Source organism: Hypanus sabinus, chromosome 7 (assembly GCF_030144855.1).
Source record: "Hypanus sabinus isolate sHypSab1 chromosome 7, sHypSab1.hap1, whole genome shotgun sequence".
In the NCBI taxonomy this organism is placed as follows: Eukaryota; Metazoa; Chordata; class Chondrichthyes; order Myliobatiformes; family Dasyatidae; genus Hypanus; species Hypanus sabinus.
In genome coordinates this window covers 181784298-181800082 of record NC_082712.1, presented here as the reverse complement: position 1 = coordinate 181800082, position 15785 = coordinate 181784298, and positions in this window count along the sequence as shown.

Genomic DNA, 15785 nt, shown 5'->3' with positions numbered 1-15785 from the left:
GAACCAGAGTACCAGAACAGTTAGTGGAGAGGTTGCAGAGACAGATGTTGGTAAAACCTCAGGCAAAGTCAGAAATCAAAAGGTTGAGCTGCGTATATTTCAATGCAAGAATTATAGTAGGAAAGCTGAATGAGCTCAGGGCATGGATCGACACCTGGAGTTATATTGTGGTCATTAGTGAGACTTGCAGGAGGGGCAGGACTGACAGTTCAGTATTCCAGTGTTCAGTTGTTCAGACACGACAGACTGGGAGAGATTAAAGGAGAACGGGTGGCGTTACTAGTCAGAGAAAATGTCACAGCAGTGCTCAGGACAGACTGGAGAACTCATCTAGTGAGGCATTATGGGTGGAACTGAGAAGTAAGAAAGGTATATTCACGTCAATGGGGCTATATTACAGACCACCCAACAATCCTAGGGATACAAGACTATAAAACATAGGAGCAGAATTAAGACATTCAGCCCATCGAGTCTGCTCCACCATTCCATCAAAGCTGATTCAGGATCCACTCAACCCCACACACCTGCCATCTCACCATACCCTTTGATGCCCTAACCTATCAGGAAACTATCAAATTTTGCTTTAAATATTCACATGGTCTTGGCCTCCAAGGCAGACTGTGGCAGAGAGTTCCACAGATTCACTGCTCTCTGGCTATAAAAATTCCTCCTTACCTCTGTTCCCAGAAACATCCTTGTGAACCTCTTCTAGACTCTCTCTAATGACAACACATCCTTTCTGAGATATGGGGCCCAAAACTGTTGACAATACATCAAGTGCAGCCTGACTAGAGACTTATAAAGCCTCAGCATTATTTCCTTGGTTTTATATTCTATTCCCTTGAAATGAATGCCAACATTGTATTTGCCTTTTTTTAAAATCACAGACTCAAACTGGAAATTAATCTTTTCGAAGTCTTATACAAGGACTCTTAAGTCCCTTTGCACCTCTGATGTTTGAATTTTCTCCCCAATTAGAATAGTCTGCGCTTTTGTTCCTTTTATCAAAAGGCATGATCATACATTACCCAAAACTGTATTCCGTCTGCTACTTTATTGCCTACTTTGCCAATCTATTGAAGTCCTTCTGCAATCGCACTGCTTCCTCAGCACTATCTACCCTGCCATCGATCTTTGTATCAATAGCAAACTGCCACAAAGCCATCAATTCCATTATCTAAATCATTGACAAGCAATGTGAAAAGTAGCAATCCCAAAATTGACCCCTGAGGAACACCACTATTCTCTGGCAGCCAACCAGAAAAGGCTCCTTTTATTCTCACTTGCTGCTTCCCGCCTGCCAGCAACTCCTCTATCCATGTCAGTATCCATGCAATGCTGTGGGATTTTATCTTGTTAGCAGCTTCAGATTCAGATTCAGATTCGGTTTATTGTCATTTAGAAACCACAAATGCAATGCAGTTAAAAAATGAGACAGCGTTCCCCCAGAATGATATCACAAAAGCATATGACAAAACAGACTACACCAGAAAATCCACATAACGTTTGGCAATCCCCAATCCGGAGTCCAGAGAGGCTGCTGCGTATTAATATCGCGCTACTGTCTAGCGCATTCCTAGGAAAGGAGCTCCAAATCCACCAGACAAAAACAAGACCAAAAACTAAAGCTACAAGACCTGCACAAAACCACATAATTACAACATATAGTTACAACAGTGCAAACAATAGCATAATTGGTTAAAAAAAAAACAGACTATGGGCACAGTAAAAACAGTCCAAGATGTTAAAGGACTGTAAGTTCGAAAGAAATCACCACAGTTTCCACAAGTCCCCAGGGTCCCGACAGACTCGCCATCCCACACCGGCGGCAGAAGGGAATACCACCGCTTCCATGGCTTCCATGGTGCCGCCCGACTCAGCCTCGCAGACACAGCATACACTGAACGCGACCTGAGTCCATTGAAAGGACTCTGAGTCCGTCAAACCTCCGAGCCAACGACCATCCCCTCTGGCAAAGCTTCTCCGAGCACCATCCTCTGCCGAGCGTATTAAGACGACCCCGCCACTGGACAACGGCAACGCGACCCCGAGGACTGGAGGCCTGTTCTTCCCAGCAGAGTCCCGGACCTCACAGCAGCAGCAGCAACGAAGAAGGTTTTCCTGGAATTTCCGGATGTTTCTCCGTGCTTCCACATCCATTTTCAATCGATTATGATTGCGCACGGCAGCACCCCACGTGCCACATGTGACACCTTATCAAATGTTTTCCGAAAATTCAAGTAAAAGACATCCACTGCCTCTCCTTTGTCCAGCCTGCTTGTTACTTCCTCAAAGAACTCGAACAGATCATTTGCCAGATCATTTCAAATACCATCAAAATTGGCCTTTCTCCTATTTAGAACCTCAACCTGTGGACCAGACCTATGTTTTGGCATATTTACTTTGAAACTAATAGAATTATGCTTACTAGATGCAAAGTATTCCCCATACACAAAACTTTGGTCACCTAGTCTGCCTCATTCCCTAATAGCAGAACAAGTATCACACAGTCTCTCTTTTGGACTTCTACGCATGGCACTGATTAAAGAAACTTCCCTGAACACATTTGATAAGCTCTACCTGACCTGGTCCTTTTACAGTATGGGAGTTACGGTCAATATGGAGAAAGTTAAAATCACCAACTATAACAACCATAAGATATAGGAGCTATATATGTAGGCCATTCGGCCTATCAAGTCTGCTTCGCCATTCAGTCATGGGCAGATCCAATTTTTGCAGTCATCCCAACTCCCTTCCCTTCTCCCCATACCCTTTGATGCCCTGGCTAATCAAGAACCTATCTATCTCTGCCTTAAAAACATCCAATGACATGGCCTCCACAGCCATTAGTGGCAACAAATTCCATAGATTTACTACACTCTGAAACCTTATGTTTAGAACTATAGAACCATAGAACGTTACAGGACAGAAACAGCCCTTCTTGGCTGTGCCGAACCATTTTTCTGCCTAGTCCCACTGACCTGCACCTGGACCATATCCTTCCATAGCCCTCTCATCCATGTACCTGTTCAAGTTTTTCTTAAAAGTTAAAAGTGAGCCCGCATTTACCACTTCATCTGGCACCTCATTCCACACTCCCACCACTCTCTGTGTGAAGAAGCCCCCCCCCATGTTCCCTTTAAACTTTTCCCCCTTCACCTTTAACCCATGTCCGCTGGTTTTTTTTCCTCCCCTAGCCTCAGTGGAAAAAGCCTGCTTGCATTCACTCTATCTATACCCATTGTAATTTTATACACCTCTATCAAATCTCCCATCATTCTTCTACGCTCCAGGGAATAAAGTCCTAACCTATTCAACTTTTCTCTGTAACTCAGTTTCTCAAGTCCCAGCAACATCCTTGTAAACCTTCTCTGCACTCTTTCAACCTTATTAATATCCTTCCTGTAATTCAGTGACCAAAATTGCACACAATACTCCAAATTCGGCCTCACCAATGTCTTCTACAACTTCACCATAACATTCCAACTCTTATACTCAATACTTTGATTTACAAAGGTATATAATTACATGAATTACAGGAAAGATATAAATACCTTTGTACCAAAAGCTCTCTTTACGACCCTATCTACTTGTGACACCACTTTTAGGGAATTATGAATCTGTATTCACAGATCTCTCTGTTCTACTGCACTCCTCAGTATCCTACCATTTACCTCCATGTTCTACCTTGGTTTGTCCTTCCAAAGTGCAATACAATAGACAATAGACAGTAGGTGCAGGAGTAGGCCATTCAGCCCTTCTAGCCAGCACCGCCATTCACTGTGATCATGGCTGATCATACACAATCAGTACCCTGTTCCTGCTCTCTCCCCATATCCCTTGACCCTGCTATCTATAAGAGCTCTATCTAACTCTCTCTTGAATGCATCGAGAGACTTGGCCTCCACTGCCTTCTGGGGCAGAGCATTCCACATATCCTCCACTCTCTGGATGAAGAAGTTTTTCCGCATCTCTGTTCTAGATGGCCTACCCCTTATTCTTCAACTGTGGCCTCTAGTTCTGGACTCACCCATCAGCGGGAACATGCTTCCTGCCTCCAGCATGTCCAATCCCTTAATAATCTTATATGTTTCAATCAGATCCCCTCTCATCCTTCTAAATTCCAGTCTATACAAGCCCAGTCGCTCCAATCTTTCAACATATGACAGTCCCGCCATTCTGGGAATTAACCTTGTGAAACTACGCTGCACTCCCTCAATAGCAAGAATGTCCTTCCTCAAATTTGGAGACCAAAACTGCACACAATACTCCAGGTGGGGTCTCACCAGGGCCCTGTACAGCTGCAGAAGGACCTCTTTACTCCTATACTCAATTCCTCTTGTTATAAAAGCCAGCATGCCATTAGCTTTCTTCACTGCCTGCTGTACCTGCATGCTGCTTTCATTGACTGATGTACAAGAACACCTAGATCTCATTGTACTTCCCCTTTTCCTAACTGGACTCCATTTAGATAGTAATCTGCCTTCCTATTCTTGCCACCAAAGTGGATAACCTCACATTTATCCACATTAAACTGCATCTGCCATGCACTTGCCCACTCACCCAACCTGTCCAAGTCACCCTGCATTTTCATAACATCCTCCTGACATTTCACACTGCCACCCAGCTTTGTGTCATCAGCAAATTTGCTAATGTTACTTTTAATCCCTTCATCTAAATCATTAATGTATATTGTAAACAGCTGCAGTCCCAGCACCAAACTTTGCAGTACCCCACTGGTCACTGCCTGCCATTCTGAAAGGGACCCATTAATCACCACTCTTTGTTTCCTGTCAGCTAGACAATTTTCAATCCATGTCAGTACTCTGCCCCCAATACTATGTGCCCTAATTTTGCCCACTAATCCCCTATGTGGGACTTTATCAAAAGCTTTCTGGAAGTCCAGGTACACTACATCCACTGGCTCTCCCTTGTCCATTTTCATAGTTACATCCTCAAAAAACTCCAGAAGATTAGTCAAACATGATTTTCCCTTCATAAATCCATGCTGACTCGGACTGATCCTTCTACCGCTATCCAAATGTGTCATAATTTCCTCTTTTATAATTGACTCCAGCATCTTTCCCACCACCGACGTCAGGCTAACTGGTCTATAATTTCCTGTTTTCTCTCTCCCTCCTTTCTTGAAAAGTGAGACAACATTAGCCACCTTCCAATCAGCAGGAACTGTTCCTGAATTTATAGAACATTGTAAATGATTACCAATGCTCCACGATTTCTAGAGCCACCTCTTTAAGTACCCTGGGATGCAGACCATTAGGTCCCGGGGACTTATCAGCCTTCAGACTCAACAGTCTATCCAACACCGTTTCTTGCCCAATATAAATTTCCTTCAGTTCATCCTTTACCTCAGTTCTTTTGGCCAGTATTACATCTGGGAGATTGTTTGCGTCTTCCCTAGTGAAGACAGATCCAAAGTACCTGTTCAACTCATCTGCCATTTCCTTGTTCCCCATAATAAATTCACCCGTTTCTGTCTTCAATGGCCCAATTTTGGTCTTAACTATTTTTTTGCTATTCACATACCTAAAGAAGCTTTTACTATTCTCCTTTATATTCTTGAATAGTTTACCTTCGTACCTCATTTTTTCTTGGCATGTTGCCTTTTTTGTTATCTTCTGTTGCTCTTTAAAAGCTTCCGAGTCCTCCAGTTTCCCGCTCATCTTTGCTATGTTATACTTCTTCTCTTTTATTTTTACACTGCCCTTTACTTCCCTCATCAGCCACAGCACCCCTTACTCCCCTTAGGATCTTTCTTCCTCTTTGGAATGAACCGATCCTGCACCTTCTGCATTATTCCCAGAAATACCTGCCATTTTTGTTCCACTGTCTTCCCTGCTAGGGTATTGTTCCATGGAACTTTGGCCAGCTCCTCCCTCATAGCTCCATAGTTCCCTTTGTTCAACTGTAATACTGACACATCCGATTTTTCCTTCTCCTTCTCAAATTTTGGGTTAAAACATATCATATTATGGTCACTACCTCCTACTGGTTCCTTTACCTTGAGGTCCCTGATCAAATCCGGTTCATTGCACAACACTAAATCTAGAATTGCCTTCTCCCTGGTAGGCTCCAGTACAAGCTGTTCTAAGAATCCATCTCGGAGGCACTCCACAAACTCCCTTTCTTGGGATCCAGTACCATTCTGATTCTTCCAGTCTACCTGCATGTTGAAATCCCCCATGACAACTGTATCATTACCTTTGCGACATGCCAATTTTAACTCTTCATTCAACTTACACCCTACATCCAGACTGCTGTTTGGGGGCCTGTAGATAACTCCCATTAGGGTCTTTCTACCCTTAGAATTTCACAGTTCTATCCTTACTGACTCTACAGATTCTATGTCCCCCCTTGCAAGGGACTGAATATCATTCCTCACCAACAGAGCCACCACACCCCCTCTGCCAGTCAGTCTGTCCTTTCAATAAGATGTATATCCTTGAATATTCATTTCCCAGGCCCTGTCCGCTTGAAGCCATGTCTCAGTTATTCCCACAACATCGTACTTGCCAATTTCCAACTGAGCCTCAAGCTCATCTACTTTATTCCTTTTACTTGGTGCATTAATATATAATACTTTTAATTTGGTACTCCCCTCTCCTTTCATATCAATTCCTATTTCACTTGGCCATATTGTATGATCTCTTCTTGAGCTTTCTACTCCATTGATTCTGTTGTCCTTTTTAACTTTTCTTATTTTCACTTTCCCTTTAACTCCATCCTTATATTTCCAGTTCATCCCTCACTCTTGTCTGCATTAAACTCCATCTGCCATTTTTCAGCCCATTTTTTCAGCTGTTCCAAATCCCTCTGCAAGCTTTGAAAACCTTCCTCACTGTCCACTACACCTCCAATCTTTGTATCATCAGCAAATTTGCTGATCCAATTTGCCACATTATCATCCAGATCATTGATATAGATGACAAATAACAATGGACCCAGCACTGATCCCTGTGGCACACCACTAGTCACAGGCCTCCACTCGGAGAAGCAATCCTCCACTACCACTCTCTGACTTCTCCCATTGAGCCAATGTCTAGTCCAATTTACTATCTCACCATGTGTACCTAGTGACTGAATCTTCCTAACTAACCACCCATGCGGGACCTTGTCAAAAGCCTTACTGAAGTCCATGTAGACAGCATCCACTGCCTTCCCTTCATCCACTTTCCTGGTAACCTGCTCGAAAAATTCTAATAGATTGGTTAAACATGACCTACCATGCACAAAGCCATGTTGACTCTCCCTAATAAGCCCCTGTCTATCCTAATACTTGTAGATCCTATCCCTTAGTACTCCTTCCAATAACTTACATACTACTAACGTCAAACTTACTGGTCTATAATTTCCCGGATTACTTTTAGAGCCTTTTTTAAACAACGGAACAACATGAGCTACCCTCAAATCCTCAAGCACCTCACCCGTAGATACTGACATTTTAAATATACCTGCTAGGACACCTGCAATTTCAACACTAGCCTCCTTCAAGGTCTGAGGGAATACCCTGTCAGCTCCTGGGGATTTATCTACTCTGATTTGCCTCAAGACAGCAAGCACCTATTCCTCTTCAATCTGTTTAGGTTCCATGACCTCACTACTTGTTTACCTTACTTCCATAGACTCCATGCCAGTTTCCTTAGTAAATACAGGTGCAAAAAAACCATTTAAGATCTCTCCCATTTCTTTTGGTCCCATACATAATCGACCACTCTGATCTTCAAGAGGACCAATTTTATTCCTTACTATCCTTTTGCTCTTAATATATCTGTAGAAGTTCTTAGGATTATCTTTCACCTTGTCTGCCAAAGCAACCTCATGTCTTCTTTTCGCCCTCCTGATTTCTTTCTTAAGTATTTTCTTGCACTATTTATACTCCTCAAGCACCTTATTTGCTCCCTGTTGTCTATACATGTTATACATCTCTCTCTTCTTCTTTATCAGAGTTCCAATATCCCTTGAGAACCAAGCTTCCTTATTCTCATTCACTTTGCCTTTAATTTGGACGGGAACATACAAACTCTGCACTCTCCGAAGTTTCTCCTTTGGAAGCCTCCCACTTACCAATCACATCCTTGCCAGAGAACAACCTGTCCCAATCCACGCTTTTTAGATCCTTTCTCATTTCTTCAAATTTGGCCTTTTTCCAGTTTAGAACCTCAACCCAAGGACCAGATCCATCTTTATCCATGACCAAGTTGAAACTTATGATCACTGAAACAAAAGTATTCCCTTACACACGCTTCCATCACCAGTCCTAACTCGTTTCCTAATAGGAGATCTAATATTGCATCCTCTCTAGTCAGTACCTCTAGAAATTGATTTTTAAAAATCAATACATTTTCTTGCAGCATACTGCAATCTCTCTACAAACTTGTTCCTCTAAAGCTTAGAAGGAGTTATTGATTGGACAATGGCACAGAGCCAGTAGATGTGTTCCCGTGCAAGTCCAGCGTGGGGCTTGAAAAGCCCAGTCTCCATAAAAGAGAGGAACCATCTAGCAGAGTCAGTAGTCTGAGTCAGAGTGGTAAGGTTTTGGCTCACCAGGCTTTGTTGAGAACAGGCAAAGACGAGGTAGGTAGGTAAGATTATTTCTTATTTCTTTTTCTTATTTAACACTTGAAAGAATAAGGGGTATGTCTGCAGGGCCAGTGTTCTAGTTTGGGTGTCAGATGTGGGATTCGCAGGAGACTTCCAGCCTCCCCGATGGTCATATCTGCATCAGCTGCATTGAGATGCAGTTTCTTCAAGACCATGTTAGGGAACTGGAGCTGCAGCTCGATGACCTTTAGCTTGTTAGGGTAAGCGAGGAGGTAACAGAGAGGAGCTATAGGGAGGTAGTTACCGAAAGTCTACAGGAGACAGATAAATAAGTGACTATCAGGAGAGGGAACGGAGAACATCAGATAATAGTGAGCACTCAGAAATGCATGGCAGAAAAGTGGCAAATGTTCAGGGAAGTAGATGACAGGGGACTCTCTTAGCATTCGACTTTCACATTTCCTGACGTCGGGCAGTGAAGCACGGAAGCTTTAAAAGGTCAGAAAACCTGATTCAGGTTTAATCTGAAGAAGAAAGACTGAGAATCAGAGCGGGAGTGCAGCGGGAGACATTTTGATTTTTATTCTTCTCATTGGAGTTAAGAGAGGCAGGACTGCGCAGGCGTGTGACATCGGGCAGTGAAGCGCAGAAGATTTAAAAGGGACACAGCCTTCTTCAGCGGGCAGCATCATTTTGCGGGCAGTGGAGTGAGCCGGGAGTAGAGTGAAGGCTTAAGGGCTTGGGCTCAACGGGCTTAGGCGGAAGCGGGCAAGGCAACGTAGGTTCAGTTTTCAATTTTATCTATTATTTGAGGAAAGGGGGAAGTATGAGTGAGGGCAGCTTGTTGTTCTTGGTATCAGATGTGGGAGGTCCTGGAGTCTCCTAGCCTCCCGAACGTCCATATCTGCGCCAGGTGCGCCGAGCTGCAGCTCCTGAGGGTCTGTGTTAGGGAACTGGAGCTGCAGCTCAATGACTTCCGTCTGGTCAGGGAGAGTGAGGAGTTGATAGAAAGGACTTACGGGCAGGTGGTCAGACCAGAGCCACGGGAGGCAGACAGGTGGGTCACGGTTAGGAAGGGGAAGAGTCAGGTACTAGAGAGTACTCCAGTGACTGTACCCCTTGAAAATAAGTACGCCTGTTTGAGTACTGTTGTGGGGGGACGGACTACCTGGGGGAAGCAACAGTAGCCGTGTCTCCAGCACAGAGTCTGGCCCTGTAGCTCAGAAGGGTAGGGAAAGGAAGAGCAAGACAGTAATAATAGGGGACTTGATAGTTAGAGCATCACATAGGTGATTCTGTGGACGCAGTCAGGAGACCCGGATGGTAGTTTCCCTTGCTAGTGCCAGGGTCCAGGATGTTTCTGAGCATGTCCAAGATACAGCCTAGGGGCTGCCACCCCTGGTAGCAGCAGAAATACCGATGAGAAGATTGGGAGGCAGATTTTGGAAAGGTGCAAAAATAACAGCGTTGTTGTTATGGGTGATTTTAACTTCACTAATATTAATTGGCACATGATTAGTTCCAAGAGTTTAGATGGGGCAAAGTTTGTTAAGTGTGTCCAGGATGGATTCCTGTCACAGTATGTTGACTAGGGCGAATGCCATACTAGACTAGGGCGAATGCCATACTAGATGAGTATTAGGTAACGAACCGGGTCAAGTCACAGATCTGTCAGTAGGTGAACATCTGGGGGACAGTGATCACCATTCCCTAACCTTCAGCATTATCATGGAAAATGAAAGAACCAGAAAGGACAGGAAAATTTTTAATTAGGGAAGGGCAAATTATGAGGCTATAAGGCTAGAACTTGTGGGTGTGAATTGGAATGATGTTTTTGCAGGGAAATGTACTATGGACATGTGGTCGATGTTTAAGGATCTCTTGCAGGACGTTAGGGATAAATTTGTCCCGGTGAGGAAGATAAAGAATGGTAGGGTGAAGGAACCATAGGTGACAAGTGAGGTGGAAAATCTAGTCAGGTGGAAGAAGGCAGCATACATGAGGTTTAGGAAGCAAGGATCAGATGGGTCTATTGAGGAACATAGGGTAGCAAGAAAGAAGCTTAAGAAGGGGCTGAGAAGAGCAAGAAGGGGGCATGAGAAGGCCTTAGCGAGTAGGGTAAAGGAGAACCCCAAGGCATTCTTCAATTATGTGAAGAACAAAAGGATGACAGGAGTGAAGGTAGGACAGATTAGAGATAAAAGTGGGAAGATGTGCCTGGAGGCTGTGGAAGTGAGCGAGGTCCTAAATGAATACTTCTTTTCAGCATTCACCAATGAGAGGGAACTTGATGATGGTGAGGACAATATGAGTGATGCTGATGTTCTGGAGCATGTTGATATTAAGGGTGAGGAGGTGTTGGAGTTGTTAAAATACATGAGGACGGATAAGTCCCCAGGGCCTGACGGAATATTCCCCAGCCTGCTCCACGAGGCGAGGGAAGAGATTGCTGAGCCTCTGGCTAGGATCTTTATGTCCTCGTTGTCCACGGGAACGGTACCGGAGGATTGGAGGGTGGCGAATGTTGTCCCCTTGTTCAAAAAAGGTAGTAGGGATAGTCTGGGTAATTATAGACCAGTGAGCCTTACATCTGTGGTGGGAAAGCTGTTGGAAAAGATTCTTAGAGATAGGATCGATGGGCATTTGGAGAATCAAGGTCTGATCAGGGACAGTCAGCATGGCTTTGTGAAGGGCAGATCGTGCCTAACAAGCCTGATAGAGTTCTTTGAGGAGGTGACCAGGCATATAGATGAGGGTAGCGCAGTGGATGTGATCTACATGGATTTTAGTAAGGCATTTGACAAGGTTCCACACGGGAGGCTTATTCAGAAAGTCAGAAGGCATGGGATCCAAGGACATTTGGCCCGGTGGATTCAAAATTGGCTTGCCTGCAGAAGGCAGAGGGTCGTGGTGGAGGGAGTACATTCAGACTGGAGGGTTGTGACTAGTGGTGTCCCACAAGGATCTGTTCTGGGACCTCTACTTTTTGTGAATTTTATTAACGACCTGGATGTGGGGGTAGAAGGGTGGGTTGGCTAGTTTGCAGATGATACAAAGGTTGGAGGTGTTGTAGATAGTGTAGAGGATTGTCAAAGATTGCAGAGTGACATTGATAGGATGCAGAAGAGGGCTGAGAAGTGGCAGATGGAGTTCAACCCAGAGAAGTGTGAGGTGGTACACTTCGGGAGGGCAAATTCCAAGGCAGAGTACGAAGTAAATTGCAGGACACTTAGTAGTGTGGAGGAGCAGAGGGATCTGGGGGTACATGTCCACAGATCCCTGAAAGTTGCCTCACAGGTAGATAGGGTAGTTAAGAAAGTTTATGGGATGTTAGCTTTCATAAGTCGAGGGATAGAGTTTAAGGGATGCGATGTAATGATGCAGCTCTATAAAACTTTAGTTAGGCCACACTTGGAGTACTGTGTCCAGTTCTGGTCGCCTCACTATAGGAAGGATGTGGAAGCATTGGAAAGGGTATAGAGGAGATTTACCAGGATGCTGCCTGGTTTAGAGAGTATGGATTATGATCAGAGATTAAGGGAGCTAGGGCTTTACTCTTTGGAGAGCAGGAGGATGAGAGGAGATATGATAGAGGTGTACAAGATAGTAAGAGGAATAGACAGAGTGGACAGCCAGCGCCTCTTCCCCAGGGCACCACTGCTCAGTACAAGAAGACATGGCTTTAAGGTAAAGGGAGGGAAGTTCAAGGGGGATATTAGAGGAAGGTTTTTCACTCAGAGAGTGGTTGGTGCGTGGAATGCACTGCCTGAGTGAGTGGTGGAGGCAGATACACTAGTGAAGTTTAAGAGACTACTAGACAGGTATATGGAGGAATTTAAGGTGGGGGGTTACATGGGAGGCAGGGTTTGAGGGTTGGCACAACATTGTGGGCTGAAGGGCCTGTAATATGCTGTACTATTCTATGTTCTATATCCTGAAGTGGGAGTGTGAGAAGCCAGAGGTCGTGGTACATATTGGTACCAGTGACATATCACCATATATAACCATATAACAATTACAGGATGGAAAAAGGCTATCTCGGCCCATCTAGTCCGTGCCGAACACTTACTCTCACCTAGTCCCACTGACCCGCACTCAGCCCATAACCTTCCATTCCTTTCCTGTCCATATACCTATCCAATTTTACTTTAAATGACAATACAAAACCTGCCTCTACCACTTCTACTGGAAGCTCGTTCCACACACCTACCACTCTGAGTAAAGAAGTTCCCCCTCGTGTTACCCTTAAACTTTTTCCCCCTAACTCTCAACTCATGTCCTCTTGTTTGAATCTCCCCTACTCTCAATGGAAAAAGCCTATCCATGTCAACTCTATCTATCCCCATCATAATTTTAAATACCTCTATCAAGTCCCCCCTCAACCTTCTACGCTCCAAAGAATAAAGACCTAACTTGTTCAATCTTTCCCCGTAACTTAAATGCTGAAACCCAGGTAACATTTTAGTAAATCTTCTCTGTACTGTCTCTATTTTGTTGATATCTTTCCTATAATTCGGTGACCAGATCTGTACACAATACTCCATTTCAGCCTTACCAATGCCTTGTACAATTTTAACACCACATCCCAACTCCTATACTCAATGCTCTGATTTATAAGGGCCAACATACCAAAAACTTTCTTCACCACCCTATCCACATGAGATTCCACCTTCAGGGAACTATGCACCATTATTCCTAGATCACTCTGTTCTACTGCATTCTTCAAAGCCCTACCATTTATCATGTATGTCCTATTTGGATTATTCCTACCAACATTTAACACCTCACACTTATCAGCATTAAACTCCATCTGCCATTGTTCAGCCCACTCTACTAACTAGCCTAAATCTGTCTGCAAACTTTGAAAACCTACTTCATTATCCACAACGCCAACTATCTTTGTATCATCTGCATACTTACTAATGCAATTTACCACCCCATCATCCAGATCATTAATGTATATGACAAACAACATTCAACCCAGTACAGATGTAGAGGCACACCACTGGTCACCGGCCTCCAACCTGACAAACAGTTATCCACCACTACTCTCTGGCATCTCCCTTCCAGCCACTGTTGAATCCATTTTACTACTTCAATATTAATACCTAACGATCGATCCTTTCTAACTAACCTTCCGTGCAGAATCTTGTCAAAGGCCTTACTGAAGTCCATATAGACAACATCCACTGCTTTACCCTCGTCAACTTTCCTCGTAACCCCTTCAAAAAATTCAATAAGATTTGTCAAACATGACCTTCCACGCACAAATCCATGTTGACTGTTCCTAATCAGACCCTGTCTATCCAGATAATTATATATACCATCTCTATGAATACTTTCCATTAATTTACCCACCACTGACATCAAACTGACAGGCCTATAATTGCTAGGTTTACTCTTAGAACCCTTTTTAAATAATGGAACCACATGAGCAATACGCCAATCCTCCAGCACCATTCCCATTTCTAATGACATTTGAAATATTTCTGTCAGAGCCCCTGCTATTTCTACACTAACCTCCCTCAAGTTCCTAGGGAACAACCTGTCAGGATCCAGAGATTTATCCACTTTTATATTCCTTAAAAGTACAAGTACTTCCTCCACTTTAATCGTCATAGTTTCCATAACTTCCCTACTTATTTCTATTACCTTAGTCAATTCAATATCCTTCTCCTTAGTGAGTACTGAAGAAAAGAAATTGTTCAAAATCTCCCCCATATCTTCCGCCTCCACACATAGCTGTCCACTCTCATTCTCTAAGGGACCAATTTTATCCCTCAGTATCCTTTTGCTATTAATATAAATGTAGAAACCCTTCGGATTTATTTTCACCTTACTTGCCAAAGGAACCTCGTATCTTCTTTTAGCTTTTCTAATTTCTTTCTTAAGATTCTTCTTACATTCTTTGTATTCCTCGAGCACCTCATTTACTCCATGCTGTCTATATTTATTGTAGATATCTCTCTTTTTCCTAACCAAGTTTCCAATATCCCTTGAAAACCATGGCTCTCTCAAACTTTTAACCTTTCCTTTCAACCTAACAGGAACATAAAGTTTCTGTACCCTCAAAATTTCTCATTTAAGTGACTGCCATTTCTCTATTACATCCTTCCCATGAAACAAATTGTTCCAATCCACTCCTTCTAAATCCTTTCGCATCTCCTTAAAGTTAACCTTTCTCCAATCAAAAATCTCAACCCTGGCTCCAGTCCTATCCTTTTCAATAATTATATAAAAACTAATGGCATTGTGATCACTGGACCCGAAGTGCTCCCCAACACATACCTCTGTCACCTGACCTATTTCATTCCCTAACAGAAGATCCAACACTGCCTCTTCTCTAGTTGGTTCCTCTATGTATTGCTGCAAAAAACTATCCTGCACACATTTTACAAACTCCAAACCATCCATCCCTTTTACAGTATGGGGTTCCCAGTCTTTGTGTGGAAAATTAAAATCTCTCACAATCACAACCCTGTGCGTACTACAAATATCTGTTATCTCCTTGCAAATTTGCTCCTCCAATTCTTGCTCCTCATTAGGTGGTCTATAATACACCCCTGTAAGTGTTACTACACCTTTGCCATTCCTCAATTCCACCCAAATAGTCTCCCTAGACAAGCCCTCTTATCTATCCTGCCGTAATATTTTTTCTGACAAGCAACGCAACACCTCCCCCTCTTGTCCCTCCAATTCTATCACACCTGAAGCAACGAAATCCAGGAATATTTAGTTACCAATCACACCCCTCCTGCAACCATATTTCACTAATAGCTACAACATCATATTTCCAGGTATCAATCCATGGTCTAAGCTCATCCACCTTTCTTACAATGCTCCTAGCATTAAAATAAATGCACTTAAGAAATTCTCCACCTCTTTCTCTCTGTTTATCTCTAACAGTACAAAGAACTTTACTGTCTTCTTTTTCTTCCTTCTCCCATACATCTGTTCCTACACTCTGGTTCCCCTCCCCCCTCATATCTAGTTTAAATCCACTGGAGCCTCTCTAGCAAACCTACCTGCAAGAATAATTGTCCCCCTCCAGTTCAGATGTAAATTGTCCAGCCGGAACAGGTCCCACGTTCCCTGGAAAATTGTCCAATTATCTATAAATCTGAAGCCCTCCCTCTTGCATCATATCTTTAGCCACGTGTTGATCTGCACTATCTTACTATGTCTAAACCCACCTGCACGTGGCACTGGTAGCAATCCTGGGT